Genomic DNA, 16372 nt, shown 5'->3' on the forward strand with positions numbered 1-16372 from the left:
AACAATGTCTTAATAGAACAGACTGGTTACAGGTGGCATCAGATATTTTGAAACCTCAGACCATTTGATAACTAAAGTTGTGCTTCAAACTAATTTTTAGTGCACGTGCATTGTGCCGCACTTCCTTTTCTGTTTTTTCATTGCAAACTACTACCCCTTCTTGGCTCTCTATGCTTCCTGATTCACTGTGGGCTCAGGGTAAGAATGATTATGGAAGGATAGCCCATTGTGAGCCTCTGGTGGTCTATCCGAAATCTTCCTTCCGCCCGCACGTGCTCAGTATCCTCTGTCCCCCGAAGCAGAGGCTGGCATCTCCGCCGTACATTCTGATCTTGTGAAGCGTGTGCTATTATTCCGATTAGATATTCCCCCGTCAATTCCCCTATTTTACCTGTAAGAAAGGCTGACGGTTCATGGCGCTTTGTTTAAGACTTACGACAAGTGAATTCTGCAATCTTTCCTAGGGCCCCTATTGTTCCTAATCCTTCCACTATTCTTTCTGCAATCCCTCCCTCTGCTCGTTATTTTTCCGTGATTGATTTAGCCAATGCTTTCTTTTCTGTCCCTGTACACCCTGATTCTCAATTTTGGTTTGCCTTTACTTTCCAAAACCGCCGTTGGACATGGACTGTCATGCCTCAGGGATATACTGAAGCCCCTTGTGTGTATGGACAAGCGCTTGCTCAAAGTTTAGAAGGGTTCTGGCCAGACCGAGGTAGTACATTAATACAATATGTAGATGATATTATGTTATGCAGTACTACAGCAGACGATTGTGAGCAGGACACTAAAAAATTACTATTATTCCTGGGAGAAAATGGGCATAAAGTTTCAAAGGCTAAACTGCAATTAATTCAAACGACTGTAAAATATCTAGGTCATGACATTACAAATGGAACAAGAGCTCTTTCTAGCGATCGCATTACCACCATTCAAAATCTTCCTAGACCTGTCACAAAACAACAGGTTATGTCTGTATTGGGCATTTTAGGATACTGCCGGCAATGGATTTCGAATTTCACTGAAAGAGCACAGCCATTACAAAATCTAGCAAACACCCCTGACCTTCCTCTTTCTGGTCAAGTGCAATGGGACGAGCAGGCTGAGAAGGCTCTCTGTGACTTAAAAAACGCACTTTCCTCAGCTCCGTGTTAGGCTTACTGATTTTCGTCCATTCACTCTGTTTGTGGACGAAAAGGGGGGATATATGAATGCAGTTTTAACACAGTTACATGGGGATAAACAAAGGCCAATAGCATATTTTTTGAAAAAATTGGATCCAGTGGCTGCAGCACTTCCGCCTTGCCTTAGGGCTGTGGCTGCCACAACAGAAGCTGTGCTAGCCAGTACAGATATAGTGCTCATGAGCCCCCTAACAGTAAAGGTGCCTCACGCTGTACATTCCATTTTAGTACAGGCTAAGACCTCACATCTCACTACTGCTAGGGCAATACACTATCAGAATGTACTCTGTACTCTGTCAAACGTTACGATTGAAAGATGCTCCACTTTAAATCCAGCCACCCTGTTGCCAACAGATAACGAAGGTGAACCGCATAATTGCCATAAAGAAACAGCAAAGGTTATAAAGCCTCGAGTAGATCTACAGGAAACACCTTTAGAAACTGGAGAAATTATTTTTGTAGACGGATGTTCTTTGCGATTGGAAAACGGAACACCCTCAACTAGTTACAGTGGTCCAAGGGGACCGCCTGCTGGAAGCAAATCGAATTTCATCAAGTTTGAGTGCACAAGCGGCTGAATTAATAGCGCCACCAGAGCATGTCAGCTGTCTGAAGGAAAAATCATAACAATTTATACAGATTCTAGATATGCCTTTGGAGTCTGCCATGATCATGGGGCATTATGGAAATTGAGGGGATTCAAGACCAGTACTGGCAAGCCCATCCAACATCAAAAGCTAATCGAATCCCTCTTGGAAGCCATAACCAAACCATCAAAGGTAGCAATTGTTAAATGTCAAGCTCACACAGGAAAACAGGATCCTGTCAGCAAAGGAAATGAATTAGCAGACTACTTTGCTAAAAAGGCTGCACACAGTAACACACCAATCTCTTTATTCCAACAGAGAAATGACCAGGACCTGATAATCAAATTATTTCTTTACAGAGTGCAGCCACGGACATCGAAAAGAAAAAATGGTCCAAAGAAGGGTCCCTCTCTGATGGAGTCTGGACTCATAAGCAAACTAACAAACCTTTTCTCCCAAAGGCTTCTTTTCCAGGTATGGCAAAATAGCCCATGGCCTCACCATGCTGGGAAAGATGCCATGGTCGGGATGTTGAAAAACATTGGGAAGCTGTGGGCTTCTCTACATATGCAGAGCAATTCTGTCGACTCTGTGTATTATGTCAAAGGTTTAATGTAGGAAAAGGCACACAGGTAAGTCCCCGTTACTCCTAACCCAATGGGTCCATTTGAACACCTCCAAATGGATTTCATTGAACTAACACCGTCTAGAGGTTACCGATATTGCCTTGTGATTGTCGATGTGTTCTCCCGATGGGTAGAAGCTTTCCCTTCTAAACACAATGATGCTAAAACAGTTGCTAAGGCACTAATTAAAGAAATTATTCCAAGATGGGGCATCCCGCAAAAGTTACAAACAGACAATGGTACTCACTTTGTGAATCTATACTAATAAAAGGCAAAGCCCTCACTCACTCACTCACTCACTCACTCACTTACTCACTGACTCACTCACTCACTCACTCACTGACTCATCACTAATTCTCCAACTTCCCGTGTGGGTGGAAGGCTGAAATTTGGCAGGTTCATTCCTTACAGCTTCCTTACAAAAGTTGGGCAGGTTTTATATCGAAATTCTACGCGTAATGGTCATCACTGGAATCAGTTTTCTCCATTTACTGTAATGGAGATGAGCTTCAACGCCGTGGGGGCGAAGTTTCGTGTGACATCATCACGCCTCCCACGTAATCACGCAGTACATAGAAAACCAGGAAGACCTCAAAAAAGCGCTGAAGAAAACATGCATTATATAATTGAGAAGGCAGCGAAACAATAAGAAGCGAGCGAGTGACATTTACAACCATATTCATGAGTTCTGCTACTTGAAACAAAGCACGATGTAAACCTACTCTTTAAATTAAGTTCATAGACAGGCTGCCGCTGGCGTTTGTAATTTAGTGCCTGCCCATATAAGGCCGTCCATCAGCGGCAATCCAATAGCAAACTGCCACTAAATATTCACGGGTGAAGGACTGTGCTTATGGAGAGGAAGATGAGATGGTCAGGGTGGTGTTTGACACAAACTCAGCGAAACTGCGAGAGAAAGTTTTAAGTGCCAGGACTAAGGTAACATTAAATACAGCCATGGACATAGCACGAGATGGCACCAGCACAGCTGGGAACCTTCGATGCATGTACACCGAGCGCTCACGTGAACTGGCGCGTGCACAGATAAAAGCAACAGTTCCAAAGAGCGCTGAACAAAACCGAATTACACAATTGAAAAGGCAGCAAAAATATGAAGCGTCTGATAAGCATATTCATAAATCCAACTACTGCGGAAACAAAGCACACGTTGGAAAAGTCAATGTCCCGCTAAAGGAAGACAGTGTAAAAAACCCGTGCATGCAGTGTGTCAGGTCTCAGATAAAGAAGAAGACGAGCTGTTTATTGATGCAGTAAGAAACGAATCGATGAATGAAACCTGTCATCTTTACAACGATTGACAAACAGGAATGTAACTTGAACACAACACATCCTACAAATACGAACCTGATTGAAAGAAATAATGATAATCAAATCCTTGATGACAGCAACACTCAGTAACACTCACAAAACAAATACTGTATATTGACAGTCATGTTACGTTATTTTTAAAATGTTCCCTTTTCTTTTTCTAGCTTTTTTAACACACTACTTCTCCGCTGCGATCGCGGGTATATATATATATGTATATATATAATCCCGATCTACATACTCGAATAATGGATACTTTATTCGCCATCAATGATTGTTTTGGTAAAGCCATACTCAGTGTATTCATTAGATGAGCGGTAAAAAGTAAGAGCGAGGGAGGATGACTTATTGAGGCATGCAGGCTGTAGTCTTGCGTCAACTCTATCTGAATTGCGCGATCACATTTGAAAAAATATATCTTTTCAAGTTCTATTTAGTCCATATGTGTCAAACTCAAGGGCAGGGGCCACATCCGCCCGGCGTAATTATATCCGCCCGAGATCATTTTATATACTGTATTATTGTTATTAAAGCCCGGTATATGAAGCGCTGGTAACACAATAAACTACAGATCCCATAATGCAGCGCTTCAGCTGCCTTGCCTAACACTTACCGTTTAATCAAGTCTACCTTATGATGCTGCAAGTTATTGCGAAGCTAGCTCACACGATGCTGAAGAGAAAAGTTGATTCTGAACATAGAGCCTTTAAAACCGATGGGAGGCTGAGTATATGTTTACTGAACCCGTGTGTCTCATTTGTGGAGCTAATGTGGCTGTAATTACAGAATTTAATCTAAGACGGCACTATGAGACAAAACATCAGGGTAACCTGAATGCAATGCAGAAGATACAGAAAGCAGCATAATTAAATAAGAATCTGACACTTCAGCGGACGTTTTAACCGTGCACAATCACAAAGTGATTTCAAGTGAAGCTGCTTTTATGGGAGACACAAATGCACCAGTTCACCTTGCCCCACTTTCCTGTTGCCAAGTAATGTTAAACCAAGTCGTCACTACGGTGTTCCCAAATCGCACTTTGCTGATAAACTGCGCGCGCACTGAGTTTGCACGGCGCTTTGGTGACTTTGAAGAACAAAAAAAGTCCGTCTACATGCGGCTCGAACCTTGTGCATGTTTGGTAGCACATATCTGTGTGAGAAGCTCTTCTCAGTGATAAAGACTAACAAAACAGCACACAGGAGTCGCCTCACTGATGAGCACCTGCAATCCATCCTGAGAATCTCCACAACACAGAACCTCACAGCAAACAGAAACGAACCTGTGGCCAAAAAGATGCCAGGCGTCCAGCTCTAAAATGACATATGAGCAAAGACAACTGAATGATTTGATTTGTTATTGCTGAAAGGAACACATTTTATTTATATTTCCAGGTTTTGTTATGCAGCATGTTCATATTTGAATTTGTATAATTTTGACAGGATATATTTTTATGGAGAGCAAAATCTTTTGGGATATTTAAAATCTAAGTTTATTTTTATATAAAATTACATAAGAGTAAAGAAATTTGAATGTTTGTTCTTTTGTTTACTTTATTTCTAACTTGTATAATTTAGACAGGATATATTTTTATGGAGAGCAAAATATTATAAGTTGTTTAAGGTTTGAGTTGATTTATTCACGAATAATATTCCTGTCTGTTTTTACCATTCCTACCAAAGATATTTCTGTCGACTAAATAAAAATTCCTTCTGTTTAAAATTTAAATAGAACTTGAACAAATCGATAGTTCATAATATCCACGCAGACTTGCACGTAAGAGCGGAGTCATCCGTTTTAACAAGCAGCGTATTGCACTGATCTGAAATAGCTGTGTGTGTATATATGTAGATATGTATGTATATGTATATATATGTTTATATATGTGTGTGTGTATGTATGTATATATATATGTATTTGTGTGTATATATGTGTGTGTATGAATATATGTGTGTATGTATTTATGTGTGTGTGTATATGTATGTGTATATATGTAGATATATATATATGTATGTATATATGTGTATATGTATAGATATGTATATATATATATATGTTTATGTGTGTGTGTGTAAATATATATATATATATATATATATATATATGACAACAACACTCATCACTCACAACAGTGACAAAACAATTACATTGACAATCATGTTACGTTATTTTCAAAATGTTTCCTTTTATTTTTCATTGCTTCTTCAACACACTACTTCTCCGCTGCGAAGCGCGGGTATTTTGCTAGTTCCATTATAAATGAATTAACCACCTGGCTGCAGATCAATGTACATCATTACTGCAAATATCATCCACAAAGTGGGGGTATCATAGAACGATGCAATGGCACCCTAAAGACTAAACTTGCAAAAAATTTGTGAACAAACCAATTTATCATGGCCAGACGCTCTGCCCCTGGTCCTAATGGGATTGATGGGACGGACACACCGACAATTGGGACTATCGCCGTTTGAAATTCTGACCGGACGACCCATGCCCGTTGGCATGGTTATAGGAAATGTGAACCTGCATACGGTGGACAATGATATTCTTTCTAGTCTTACAGGTCTCCGAGCATCCCTGAAGGAAGTCCACGAGCAGGTTAATCAGGCCTGGAGAACCAGCCCTCCATCTGAAGACTCGCCGATTCCCTTGGGCACCTGGATTCTGGTTCGAGATACCCGGAGGAAACATTGGCATCAGCCTAGGTGGAGAGGACCGTTCCAAGTTCTTCTGTCTACACCACACGCCGTAAAGGTTGAAGGATTGCCCGCCTGGATTCACGCTTCACACTGCAAAAGATGGCACCCTTAATATACATAATCTTATTGTTTTCCATTCCATTATCCACTTCACGGGTGACACTGACTTTCCAGGTGGAAGAAACTGCCTCATTCCAGGTTGATTTTTGTGCAATTGCCCCCTGTACTGGCAGACAGGAACAATGGGAATGGCCTGACAAATATGTTTGTGTAAGCTATCCTTGGTATGACTCTGATTCAGGTTCCTCCTCAGAGGACTCTGAATGTGGATTTTGGAGCGATGTGTTTGCAAATACAGGACCAAATGACTGGGGTTATGAATCTTGGCAGGCTACACAGCATGGCCTGAAAACTCGATTCTCTATTTTAAAGGGACACGCCCCTCATGAGTGTGCCAAGAATCATTGTAATCCATTAATCATTACTCTGAAGAATCCTTCTCTCCTTCTCTGCATGATTCAGGAACTTATGTCTTAGCTGCATATGCAAGTGGTTATGATCCCCGAGGATTTTTTCAAATTAAGGTTGGGACACCTTCTCTCTCTCCCTCGTCTCCCTCTCTTACTCAGTTTCTCACCACTGTATCTCCACATAATGAATCACCCCTGGTTCAGATTTTGCATCTAAATACCTTAACCAGCACTTTCTCTGTGGAGACAGGCTATGGGGATCAAAATAGATGGTTGCACTGGGTAATCTATTCAGCAAAACAGGTTAACCGTTCACATTACTACGCTTGTGCAGCCGCACGCTCTCATTTAGCTACAGTCCCTTTCCCACTATCCAACATTTCTGACCCCACTGGGTTACCTTGTCTTCTACTTGTTTACTAGCTCCAAAATCCCCACTAATTCCGAATGTGCTAATCTATCTTCCCTTTTTCCCCCCACCCGTCATATGATTACCCCCATGTTTCAATTTCCCGAAGGTAATTTCACATGCTTTAAATCAAATGGAACTGTTTGGGTAGGAGAATTACCTTCTTCCTTCTGCTCCCAGACCTTCCATGTTGACTCCTCCTCTTTTAATTCCACTCTTTCAAAGTTTTTGCTTTCCCAAACTACCCCTAGGTCTGATATTTGGTGGATGTGCCGCAGGTCAAAACTATTTGATATCTTGCCTTTCGATTGGTCTGGCACTTGTGCCCCTATACAGCTGGTCATGCCCTTCCGATTACTGACCTTACCCTCTTCACACTCTCCGTATCACCCTCTTATTCCCAGCTCTCCACTATTTCCCCACAACCCGTTCTCTCCCAGATTCTTCTTCCAGTTTCTCCCTACACGGCCCAGGAGTATATATCGATTCCATAGGAGTCCCCAGAGGAGTCCCAGATAAATTTAATGCCAGGGATCAGGTAGCTGCTGGGTTTGAGTCCATAATACCTCAGATCACCATCAATAAAAATGTCGATTGGATCAATTATTTGTATTATAACCAACAACGATTCCTCAACTTCACAAAAGATGCCGTTGAAGGAATTCATGAGCAGTTGGATCGTACTCTCTAATGACCTGGCAGAACAGGTTGGCCCTAGATATGCTTTTAGCAGAAAAAGGTGGTGTCTGTGCAATGTTTGGAGACACTTGCTGCACCTACATTCCCAATAATACTGCTCCTGATGGCTCTATCACTCGTGCATTAGCCGGTCTCACTGCCCTTTCTAATGAACTTGCCGCTAACTCTGGCATCCCTAACCCTTGGGATCAGTGGTTTACGTCCACTTTCGGGTCCTGGGGCCAATGGCTAAAATCAGCATTTATTTATTTGGCAGTAGTATTTATTGTTCTTCTCCTTGTTGGCTGCTGCATTATTCCTCTTATTCGCTATATAATATCCAAATATTTCACTGCTTCTATGGCAAAGGCCTATATGCTACATGAGGAACATATACTCCAATTTGCTTCTTCAGTTTCCTCGTCCCCTGCCCCTCTCCTCCTCCTTCCCACTTTTTACCTCCGCTGTCTAACTTTCCTTTATTCCTTGTCATACCCAGATTGTTCAAAAGGGGGGAATGTGGAAAAATAATAAATAGTTTGATCAGTTTGATCAATCTGGTATACATGATAGAGCCACGCAGAACCTGTCTTTATAGTGCAAGTGCAAACTTGTTTCTCCTAACGAACAAAAAACCACAAGTGACCAACTGATGAACTTAAAGGATGTGGTAAATGCTGATCCAAGCAAAATGTTGTAAGATGTAACGGTTTGAAATTCTTGTGCAACCAAAGTCATAAGACAAAGGCCCTATAAAAGATTTGGGATACCGACCCCTCGAGGCAGATGAAGGGCAGGTGTCCTAGGACTGTGCTTCTCTGTCATCTTACCCTTGCCTGGTGTGTATTAATAAAAGATTTTTTACTAACTTTAATTAATATCTCTCTGTCTTCAGTCACAAGAAACGGCACTAGAGAAAAAGTGTCCACACAAGGAAGAGATTATATATGAAAATAACCACATTTGCATTTTCCCTGATTTCTCTCCCGCAACAGCTGCTAAACATGCAGCCTTCTATAACATTAAACAGCGGCTACAGCAAGCCGATATCAAATACAGCCTCTTGTATCTTGCAAAACTGAAAGTGGAACTGCAAGGCCAATTCTATGTCTTCACCAGCAAGGAAGAAGCAGAAAAAGAATTAAAAAGCTGATCCTGACACTATTCTGAAACACAGTAGTGAGTTGTAGCCTGTCATAACATTGCAAGGATATATAACCTACTGTCTGAGCCATTTGTAATGATACGGGTATTATAATTATACATCCTTTTTATTACTCGGACGCTATCTGTTTATGTTTTAATTACAGTTATAGATGTTTGTGTTTATTTTTTATTTATTTATTAATGTATTTATTTTTTTCTAATACCCTAAAGGAGACTGTTTAACATCATACCCTTGGTTTATTGTTATTGTTGTTATTGTATCAAGACTTACTATGCTTATTCTGGACCACTTTCTAACACAATTCCCCAGGTTTATTATATTAATACTTTAAGATTGCTGAAGATTATATTTTAAGTTTATAGTTTGTTAATGATTATATTGTAGGCATATACAGTATTATTTAGACTATATTGGCAATAGATATCTCTATTTTTTAATCCTGAAACACCGCTGCGTTGGGGCTTGCTTTGCTTTGGACGTGCTCTGTCTCTGGGTATGTCCGAGGACCGGGACTGCGTGAAGTGGAGTCCAGCCTTACGTGGGGAGGCAAAATGGGAGGGTGGGAGAAAGAGAGCAGGCTACATCTATATCTAATCTATCCTTTAAATCCTTATAATTATAACTACCAACATAACAATAGGCTGCATGGTAATAACTCTTGGGGAAATAGGAAATTATGTTTAAAGCTGTCTCGCTTCTAGATAAGACTATAAAATGACATCAAAAATTCAGAATCAATGCCTCTATGATGGGACAGTTAACTTTGTGAGCTGAAATGTTAAAGGCCTGAATACGGTGGCCGAGAAGGGCAAAACAAATTTACATTTCACGAAACAAATTTATAACCATTAAGACAAATTTACAAAGGAAATTCAAATTAACATTTCAGAAAACAATTTTACAATAGTGAGAACAATTTATAACTCCCGAGACAAATTCACAAGCAGAAAACAACTTTACAAGTGGCCCAAAACAAATTTACAAGCGGCAAATCAAATGGAAAGGGTAGGTACAATACACAGGAAGTGCTTGTTGCTGACCTTTTGTGTCATTCAAACTTTTTTGCGAGGGAACATTGAACAGAATTTGTGACGGTAAATCAAGTGACAATGTTTTGTCCATTTTGTGGAAACCATTTTAGCCAGTTAGCCCACTTTTGTTATTCTTGTGGGACATGTTTAGACTTTCTAAAAGAGGCTCCCGGCATGGAAGAACCAGATGCACAGCCGACGTCTAAACCACCTGGAAATGTTAACCAAAGTGGACTCTTAACACTTTCTAAAGCCAGCTATCCTAGGCTTTTATTATTATTATTGTTATTATTATTATTATTATTATTATTATTGCTCAGTTGTCGTAGTACAGTCATTCAGAATTCTGTTCAAATAAACAACTTTTGTGCAAGTTGGGATATACAGTATATATGTGTGTTGTACTTAATGCAGTCATTTATGTTTTTTTAATTATTTCCGTAACATATACTGGGACTGTTAACTTTCGTAACGGTTGTAACCTAATAAAATAAAACATGATTTGGTCTCGTATTATTTTCAACATTCAGCAATTGCCAGCACATTTCAAAGTACAGATATAGCTGCGTCTTTTCGGTTCCAAAGGTTGAGCATCAATTGGCAAGGTAGGATCCAGCATGAGTCAAACACGTACAAAAAGAAATTTCTCAGTCCAATAAAGTTCGTTTCAAAAATGTTTATTGAAAATTTGAAAGAAAAAAATCACAACATTTTAGAAAAAATTACTACACAGAATAAAAGGCAATAACAGAAAAAAGGTGTATTCTCTGTCTAATTAAAGTCTTAGGTTTCTCTGGTTAAAAATTAGTTACTTTCTATATTTGTTACGTTTCTATTGCAAACTTACATAGACTTCATTTTAGTATGTCAGTACGGTTTGAAGCTGTTTGCCCTCCATGCCTTACCAACTGCAAGGCAGATCATAAAATGAAATAGTGTGTAATCAGAATGACAAGAAATAATTAGAATATTCCATTTACAATTTAGCTTGTAGGGATTATAATAGAACCTCCCATTGACTATGCACTAATATATACACAAACATTTTAACAAAATACTAATCTCAACTAATTATAATGTAACTAACAAATGGCTTTTACAACAGGAAATGGAATGGGTTTTCCTAGTGTACTGTATATTTATGCCGTTTAAGAGTATTGTGAAGAAAATGTAAAGAGATTCATGATGTGTTTTTTTTTTGGGTTAAAAAAACTTATAGAAGCACACCTTTGCATCTCATCTTTTAACAAGCAGTGTTACCTGTAGTGGTCATAAAATAAAGGTCACATATTACGAGTAATTATACTAAACAATATTGTGGAAGTAGTTGAACTAAATACACATCAATACATTTTATGGTTCATAAATGATTACAATTATTCTGTCCTTAATGTGTTGATATTCAATTCTGTTCATTCCAGAAGAACAACTGTGCCCATCATATAAACAGTTCATGGACTACAGAAACTTCAAATCAAAAGAAAGACAGTCCTTTAGCTGTGGGTCAAAGAGACGACTAAAACAAGAACAGAGACAAGTTCAGGTTAGGTGGCTTAACTGTTTGTGTCATGTATACAAGACAATGGTTGCAGGGACAGTTATTGTTTAATCAGTGGACCCATTTGGTGTTTAACTTTCTATGCAACAAACTTATAAATGTATAATTTACAGAAAACTCATTCTGTTTACTTTTATTAATCTAGATTAACAAAGGATTGATGGTGCCAAATGGAAGTGATTTAAAACCTGTAAGAGGGAAAACACTCCCATTATTTACAGACCCTCTGGTAGCAGCACCTGATCTGCTGAAACTAGCTGTCCAGAAAAAGAGAACATTTAACAGGGACATGGATGAAGGGCCATATATACTTTTGTATCCAGATTGCTCAGAGGTGGTCAATGTGCCTGGGACAGAAAGGCCATTCATATTGGCAGAATATAAAAAGGAAATAGGAAAGGCATATTGCAGGATCTCTTTTTTTATATGCCTTGAAAAAGACTTCAGAAGAGGTTAGTGGATCTGATGATTTAGCACTTTTACATATTTCACAGTGCTGTGACATACTGTACATAATAATGCATAATAATTTGTTGATTTTGTTTCCTTTAACTGCAGTGGATGTTAACTCAGAATCAGACTCAGATTCTGAAATTTTTGTTACAAGTAGGAGCACAATTGAATTCAATCAGGCTGACACTGTGGCGTGTTAACATGAAACAAATAATTTAGGAAAGCTATATACTGAATGGCCGTATTAATTATCTTAACCAGAGCTGTTCTGTGCATAATGCTTGCCAATATTTTGGTTCAACAGAGGCTAGTTACTTAGTAACGTCTGTAATTGAGTTTGAAAATACATTCCTGCATTGTACTTGGACAAACAGTAGGATTTACATTTTAAATGGCATTTGGTGTAACGCATGTGAATCATTTTATTGTTCAGCCAGTTTATCTGTCAGAAATACTAACAACTTGCCATGTTTCAGCAGGCAACATTTCATTGATAAGTATTTATGTAGTAAGAGAAGAATAATATAGGCTGTATTTACCCTCAGGTTTTTGAAGACTGCAACCAAAGTACACCCAAACACAAACTAGAAGATGTAGTGTAAGTACTAATTTGCAAATGTAAGTAATCTGTCAGCTGGTAATGTGATCAAATCACATGTTTGGGACAGACCCTTGAGTTTATGCTCTAAATACAGTGGTGTGAAAAACTATTTGCCCCCTTCCTGATTTCTTATTCTTTTGCATGTTTGTCACACAAAATGTTTCTGATCATCAAACACATTTAACCATTAGTCAAATATAACAGAAGTAAACACAAAATGCAGTTTTTAAATGATGTTTTTTATTATTTAGGGAGAAAAAATCCAAACCTACATGGCCCTGTGTGAAAAACTAATTGCCCCCTGAACCTAATAACTGGTTGGGCCACCCTTAGCAGCAATAACTGCAATCAAGCGTTTGCGATAACTTGCAATGAGTCTTTTACAGCGTTCTGGAGGAGTTTTGGCCCACTCATCTTTGCAGAATTGTTGTAATTCAGCTTTATTTGAGGGTTTTCTAGCATGAACTGCCTTTTTAAGGTCATGCCATAGCATCTCAATTGGATTCAGGTCAGGACTTTGACTAGGCCACTCCAAAGTCTTCATTTTGTTTTTCTTCAGCCATTCAGAGGTGGATTTGCTGGTGTGTTTTGGGTCATTGTCCTGTTGCAGCACCCAAGATCGCTTCAGCTTGAGTTGACGAACAGATGGCCGGACATTCTCCTTCAGGATTTTTTGGTAGACAGTAGAATTCATGGTTCCATCTATCACAGCAAGCCTTCCAGGTCCTGAAGCAGCAAAACAACCCCAGACCATCACACTACCACCACCATATTTTACTGTTGGTATGATGTTCTTTTTCTGAAATGCTGTGTTCCTTTGCCAGATGTAACGGGACATTTGCCTTCCAAAAACTTTTGTCTCATCAGTCCACAAGGTATTTTCCCAAAAGTCTTGGCAATCATTGAGATGTTTCTTAGCAAAATTGAGACGAGCCCTAATGTTCTTTTGCTTAACAGTGGTTTGCGTCTTGGAAATCTTCCATGCAGGCCGTTTTGCCCAGTCTCTTTCTTATGGTGGAGTCGTGAACACTGACCTTAATTGAGGCAAGTGAGGCCTGCAGTTCTTTAGACGTTGTCCTGGGGTCTTTTGTGACCTCTCGGATGAGTCGTCTCTGCGCTCTTGGGGTAATTTTGGTCGGCCGACCACTCCTGGGAAGGTTCACCACTATTTCATGTTTTTGCCATTTGTGGATAATGGCTCTCACTGTGGTTCGCTGAAGTCCCAAAGCTTTAGAAATGGCTTTATAACCTTTACCAGACTGATAGATCTCAATTACTTCTGTCCTCATTTGTTCCTGAATTTCTTTGGATCTTGGCATGATGTCTAGCTTTTGAGGTGCTTTTGGTCTACTTCTCTGTGTCAGGCAGCTTCTATTTAAGTGGTTTCTTGATTGAAACAGGTGTGGCAGTAATCAGGCCTGGGGGTGGCTACAGAAATTGAACTCAGGTGTGATACACCACAGTTAGGTTATTTTTTAACAAGGGGGCAATTACTTTTTCACACAGGGCCATGTAGGTTTGGATTTTTTCTCCCTAAATAATAAAAACCATCATTTAAAAACTGCATTTTGTGTTTACTTGTGGTATATTTGACTAATGGTTAAATGTGTTTGATGATCAGAAACATTTTGTGTGACAAACATGCAAAAGAATAAGAAATCAGGAAGGGGGCAAATAGTTTTTCACACCACTGTAGATGAAGTTGTAAATAATGTAAGAATATTGTGAAATTTAGCAAAATTATCTAGATTATTATAAGTTACCATAATTTTAAATTTCTTTTTTAACTCCATGATACTTTGTTGTACTAAAGTAGTAATTTTAACATGTTTCAGAGATGCATCCAGACATTCATCAACGATTCAAGCTGGACAGGTAAGTATTGAACCAAATGTTACCTCATAATATTTTTTTCTTTCAGTTTTGTTTTATGTTGTGTTGGACATTTAAGTTCCCCATGTCACTTTGTTTTTCAGATAGTAATATCTGATACTGAAGATACTCTACCTGAATACAATGTGACTAAGTCCACTTACTACAGGTAAGCAAAAACAATTGACAAAATGTGACTATTCCCTTGGTAGACGTTTTTAGATTAGATGAAAAATAAACTGCCATGTTGTTTCTAAAATATCTGTAGAATGGTTAACTTACAAAAAATACTTCAGGGATTTACTTAGGTTGAAAATTACTTAAGAAGAATGTTTTAGTGTAAAATGGGTGGAGTTGTCTTTTAACATTGGAATGATAATTTCTTTACAGTAAATATACAAACCTTTATGCACCATGTGTTGAAGAAGAGGATGAAGAGCCAGTTCCTGTAAATTTGGGGAATTTATCAGACGCAACCATGTAAGCTGGCAGTTATTGACAATAGCAATAGGTTTTCTCTGTGCACTTAATGGTAAAAGATTGAATTACTTATGTGATAATATGTGAAAGAAGCTCTTTACTGCACATCAGTGTTGTGCAAAAAATAGAAAACTGTATACTGTCTGACATTTCACAAATGTAACTCAGTCTTGTGTAATTCTAGAGAGGAGGTAAACATCACAGTACCTGATATCATTGCAAAGCTGTCGCATCATATTGATCATGGAAGAGTTAGCCGGTTCAACATTACAAGGTCAAATGTCTGGGATGGAGCAGTCCGAGGCTTCAAGCGTGCAACATATTCAGAAACCTGTGATATGCTAGTCAGATTTACTGATGATGCTGGTGTTTTTGAGGATGGAATTGATACAGGTGGTCCAAGACGAGAGTTTCTTACTCTACTAATGAACCATCTTAAAGACTGACCAATTTTTGATGGACCAACAGGACAACGTTACTTAGTCTACAATGCAAATGGTATGTCTACATAGTGTTAAGATGTGTGACTTGTAATTATATATCACATCACTGATACACTTTGTTACTTGAACTGCTCCAGAGGTATTTAGCAACAACATGCTTAGGGTTGTCTTGATTTTAATGCATTATGGAATATATTTGTATGTTTCCAAAAGTAGTTGCTAAATATGTGTGGAACAGTAGAAATAACATTAAAAGCAATTTGGAATTGTGGTTCAAATTGTAAATCACCCAAAATTCTAAAATATGAATGATTTTTATTCATAGCTCTCAGGGAGGAGGAGTACTTCTTGGCAGGAAAGATGATTGCGGTATCAGTTGTTCATGGAGGCCCAGGTCCGCATTTCATCTCAGAAGATCTTGTACTGTATCTTGCAGGCCAGCCTTCATTCAAAGCAACAGTGAATGATGTAACTGAAGAAAAAATAAAGAAAGCTTTGCGAGAGGTAGGAAAAGCATAATGCTATAGTAGGGAAGGGTTTATTTATTAGACAGTCATTACTTCCTTGATAACATACACAGAGTAATGCATTTATTGTTCTGTGATTGTACAAGATATAGTGTTAACAAATAAGTAATGGAACAGAAATTTATGAGAACTATATATACTGTATATGCCTATTTTTTTGTGTTTTAGATTGACCGTGCTGCTTCTGTCGAAGCTTTGCGAGAAAAAAATATATATAGAATATAGCATAATGTTACAGACAGCTGGTTGTCTGA

General features: G+C 38.8%; 1 long non-coding RNA gene across 1 annotated transcript; it reads left to right on the plus strand.

The window, feature by feature from the left end:
• The first annotated feature begins 11621 nt into the window (after window positions 1–11621).
• On the plus strand, window positions 11622–16079 carry LOC120527186. The gene is made up of 8 exons (XR_005633284.1): window positions 11622–11727; window positions 11888–12194; window positions 12741–12793; window positions 14632–14671; window positions 14773–14837; window positions 15059–15148; window positions 15333–15646; window positions 15917–16079. It is a non-coding gene; the product is annotated as an uncharacterized LOC120527186 (long non-coding RNA).
• The last annotated feature ends 293 nt before the right edge of the window (window positions 16080–16372 follow it).

Source organism: Polypterus senegalus, chromosome 4 (genome assembly GCF_016835505.1).
Source record: "Polypterus senegalus isolate Bchr_013 chromosome 4, ASM1683550v1, whole genome shotgun sequence".
NCBI classification, from domain to species: domain Eukaryota; kingdom Metazoa; phylum Chordata; class Cladistia; order Polypteriformes; family Polypteridae; genus Polypterus; species Polypterus senegalus.